Source organism: Silene latifolia, chromosome Y (assembly GCF_048544455.1).
Source record: "Silene latifolia isolate original U9 population chromosome Y, ASM4854445v1, whole genome shotgun sequence".
In the NCBI taxonomy this organism is placed as follows: domain Eukaryota; kingdom Viridiplantae; phylum Streptophyta; class Magnoliopsida; order Caryophyllales; family Caryophyllaceae; genus Silene; species Silene latifolia.
The window spans coordinates 172952240-172957355 of record NC_133538.1 but is presented as its reverse complement, the minus strand read 5'-3'; positions in this window follow the sequence as shown (position 1 = coordinate 172957355).

Genomic DNA, 5116 nt, shown 5'->3' with positions numbered 1-5116 from the left:
TTCCCAGTTTGTAATAAGATCATCATGATGATGATTACGATTGATAGGGAAGATGGAGATGATTTTGCAGATCTTGAGGATGAATATTAGGGTTTTTAGAGAGAATGAAGAGAAAGGGTATGAAAAATCTCAAATTGTAATGTTATCGTCTGTTTGCATAGGGAAGGAGGAATTTTTTATCATTGTTTATTTTGCATTGTCAAATCAGTCTTCTTACTTATTATTTTATTTTCTAGCAAAGTGGGTCAACTTTACCCATATTCTCATAATGTGGTATCAACCCGACCCGTCTTCAGCTTGTTACGGATAGCTTCCGTCACAAATGAGAATTTGTGTTATTTCAAATCGTCGAAAATATTTAATGAACTTTTCTTTTTTTGTCCTTTCATAATTTTTCACTCAACTTTCTCTCTAATCTATTTCTACATGCAATTAACAAAGAAATTTAGAAAAACAAAAAAAGATTTTCATCATTCCGACAACATAATCAAATCGTAACGACCAATTAACGTAATAAATAAAGCGATTGAATCTATGAGTTGCCGCTTTGAATGACTATCACGGGAATGATCCAAGATTTTCATCATTCCGACAACATAATCCTCGTCGTACCGTACAGTCTCGCGGTACGAAGAGGCGGAGGGTAGAGACAGAGGCGGACAACGCTTTTGTCTGTGACTAGGACGCTAGGCGGGTCAGGCTCCGCGGGGGCTGAAGTTGCGGGCGGCTCTGGCGTGGGCCGAGGGCTGGGACGGTAGCCAGCTGTTACTGAGGCTTGACACTTACACCTCCTACCGTGCTCATGAGGGCCTGCCGGCCTGGTATGTTTGTTTGCTGAATTTCGCTACTTTTGCTATTTTGAGCCTGAATAGGAGTTCTGACCTTGTCTGATTTTAATCTCAGGTGGTTGCTGGTATGAGGACATTCTCGGGCTTCTCGATTTATATGGGGTTCTACGACTTCTTGCGAGCGAGATCGAGCGGGCTAATAGAGAGGTCGACAATGGGCCCGTTTGTGGCCGCATGGCGCGAGATTCACGAGTGTTCGATTCGATCGAACTTGTGTCTGATTCGCACGGTGATTGATCGTTACTGGGACACGACGTCGTCGTTTCACATGCAGTTTGGGGAGATCAACATCATCTTAGAGGCTTTTGCCATGGTGTCGGGTCTTCCCCTTCGTGAGACGCCAGTCGAGTTTCCGGAGACACCTGAGAGGGTGTTTTCTGCTGTGATCACGGGGTTGATCGGCGACGCTTTGCCTCCACCATCTGACGTGACTCCATTTCTGATGGCGAATTCCTTCGTAAGGGATCACTTTAGGTCGAGGGTGGCTGGGGAGGTTCCAGCGTCGTTAGAGATCCCTGAGGCGAAGGCTCGAGCTGATGCGTAGGAGGCGCGGTTGTAATTGTGGTACTTCTTGGGTACCACGTACTTTGGCGATACGGGCGAACGCTTGTCGACCAAAGTACTTCCCTTACTAGCTGAATTGGATGCCGTGGGTCAGTACGAATGGGTGACGCCTGCTCTGGCTCGGTTCACTTGCACGTTGCAGTTTGTCCAGAGACGATGGATAAGGGGAGTGAGCCTGCTTTGGTTGGACTCGGTCTTGTTTTTAAGGTATGGGGGCTTTTGCTTTTTGTTTTTTTTTTTGTTTTCCGCAGGTTTTTTGTGGATTTTTGTGTGTGTTTGCGGATCATTACTTTGAGAATTAGTTTTTTTTTTGTTTTGCGGGCTTGGTTGTACTCTTACCTGCCCACATTGCGCCAAAGAAGGTGAACGAGGTGCCGAGGGCTTACCCGGCTGCGAGAGGTTTGATGGTGGCTCGGAAGAAGTCCAACAGGTCGAACTACTTGGAGTGCAGGCATCAGGTGAACGCCTTTCGGCTGGGTGACGTAAGTCTTCTCCCCTTTTTCTTTTGTTTTGTGAGAAAAAGGTAGAAATAGGGTGACTAGGTAGTTATAAAGCCCCCAGTTAGCCGATCACTTTGGTTATGACCTTAGTTTGTTGCGAGGCCTTGGACGGACTACACGAGGTGACAGCCTCCATTGGAGAGCGTTTGCGGCCTCGCAGTTCTTGTCGCTTGTACCTCGAGCTGGCGATCGACCTAGTGTGGTACCTTGGGAAGTGTCTGGCTCGCCAGTGCTTTAGTGAGACCTTCTTGGTACCCATCAACCCGCCTAAAGTGTTGTTCTAGAAGTCGACCCCTGACGAGGCTTTGGAGCACCTTCACGGTCGCGGGGGATGAGGAGTTTCTGTTGCAGGAGGTGTCGTACGAGACTTCCGTTTGCCGAGACTTGCTTGGTACCCGATTGAGGTATGTTACTACCTCATGCCCAGTTTTTGCTTTTGTGGAGGGTTTGCTATTGTTCTTGCTGATGTGACTTCCCGTGTAGGGTGTTGACCACCTTATGAAGGCTCAGCCCCCAACTTTCATAGCGCATACCACCTACTTGGGGACATGTGGTGAGGAGTTGCAGTTGCGTCTGCCGGAGCCGGCTACTCTTGTCGTGACTGACGTCGGCCTTGAGTGGAGGCTGACAGTTTTGAGGGTGAGTTATCGGTTTGAACTTTCGTTTGCTCGGGTTTTGTTTTGCGTCATATTTTTGTTAAGGGCTGCTTTTTTTGTGTGTAGGTGTTGACCGGTAGTCATCAGGCTTTGTGGCAGATAACTAACCGTTGGAGGACATTTGCTAGTGACCTTGCTTCGAGGGAGACCCGGCTTGTCGAGGTATTCCTCTTTTGTTGGTTGTTTTGTATTTTGATTGTTTTTTTTGCTGTTTTTCAAGGTTTTGAGGCTAACGACCCATGTTTTGTTTTGTAGAGCACTGCGGATCCGGCAGAGTTTGCCCGGGTTCATGCTGATTTGGACAGAGGGAGGGAGGCGGTTCAGGGGCAGGAGCTCGGGATCATCAGTCGTGACCAGGAGCTGCGGCGTCGTGAGGACGAGCTGCGACACTGAGACGCCGAGATCGCTTCGCTCAGGGCTCAGTTAACTGCGGTGGAAGGTCCTCGTGCTACGGCGGAGCCGGGGATCGTGATGGAGCAGGAGACGCTAGAGAGCTCTCCAGAGAGGACACCTGAGTACGAGATGATGTATGCTTTGTATACGTCTCATGATGAGGGCGAGGCTGGTCCACTAGGGTAGGGCTGAGCAAAATTATACGATACGATTTTATTATACGTATCCGATATGCTATACGAATTTAATTATACGGATTTCCGGATATCCGATACGGTTTTTTAAAAACCGTATCGGATAAGGGTTGGCAAAATATGAAACCAGATATATGGTATCCGATACGGTTACCTTTTTCTAGAATAAAATATTAAAATATATACATAAATCACAAAATAACCAATATGTTGGTGATTAAACCTTATTAGTATTAAACTTTATAAGTTATTTACTCTTATAACTTTTTAAAACACTTTTAAGTTACTAAAAAAACCAACAATCACACATAGAAAAGAAAAAAAATATATTAAATTACATAAGTGAGGCTGAAAACCGAATACCGGATATACGATTTTCGGATATACGAAGAACCGGATATACGATTTCCGTATATACGAAAAAACCATATAGGATAAGGATACTAAAAAAGTTTATTTAAAAAACTGGATATTCGATACGGTTTCCAAAACCGTATAGGATATCCGGTTTTGCTCACCCCTACACTTGGGGGTGTCAAGTAGCTTGTAGTTGTTTTCTTTGTCTTTCGAACTTTGGCTTGTATTTTTTGGACTTTGGTTGATTTGTATATATGTGTGAGCATATTTGGCGTAAGGCGATTTTGTATATGTATTTTTGTTATTAGCTTTTGTGTTAGCTCTTTTTGTGTTGTGTTTTGGGGGAACGCGGTCGACGGATGACTTTCTGCTTGCTTTGACATTCATACATGCAATGTTAGTGTAGAAAACAAGCGACAGGTAGCATATAGCACATAAAAACAGACGAAATGTTGTCGACATTAAGAACTTGTCATGACTCGAAAAAAACGGCCAAAATTGTTTTTGAAACTGCTTTTGCAGACTCGAAATTCCGTAACAGAATGTCATGTTTGGAATCTCCGAAAGTAACAACCCGGCCCAGTACCGTCATAACACAACCCTAATAAGATGGGATTTATACCTTTGGGCCCATTATTTGTTCTCGCTTAAGACCAAAAGCAAAAGGCGTTGTTACTAAAGGGTGGGTGTAATCCATTATAAACATATCACAAGCCTCTTATTTTCCCTATGTGGGACAACTTTATCTCATAACCTCATGGGGTGTTACAAACTCCCCCAATTAAAGAACACAATGTCCTCGTTGTGCCTTAAAGCTGACCGCAGCCAAGCCCAGAATCCTCCCCGCTAGGTGGGTGACCCGGGTACTCCTGAACACAGGCTCACCACACGGTCGCAGGGTTTCTCTAATACCATTTATAACAACCCGGCCCACTACCGTCGTAACACAACCCCAATAAGATGGGATTTGCACCTTTGGGCCCATTATTTGTCCTCCCTTAAGCCCAACAACACAAGGCCTTGTTACTATAGGGTGGGTGGAATCCATTATAAACATATCACACGCCTCTTATTTTTCCGATGTGGGACAACTTTATCTCATAACCTCATGGGGTGTTACAGAAAGTTAAAATGAAATTTTGCGGGAATTGTTTTGAAATTGCGAGGAATTAACTCGAGTTTGCGGGAATTAAATTAAATTTGCAGGGATTTTGCAAAAGTCAAATTGAATTGGCAATTGGTTCGAATTTGCAAAAAAATTGATTTGAAATCTATTTTCAGTTCAAACCGTATTTTGGAAATAAATTTCAGGAGAAAGTGGCTGAAAAAGTGTTGGAAAATTGAATTTTTGAATTTTGTAAAATCGATTGGCGGAGGCGGCTTGCAAAATGCGAAAATTAATGAGGGAATGTGTGAGTAATTCGCAAAAATAGTGCGAAAAATTTTCGACTCTTGGACTTGGAGTTGACTTGGAAACGATCCGTTGCAGATCGGAGCGGTTAGCCCTTTCCCCCTAAGAAAAAGGAAAAGAAATCTATATGCTTGTTGGCGGGTCTTGGAAACCGTGTCAGATTTCGTAAAAAGCAAACTCATTGAAATGTGAG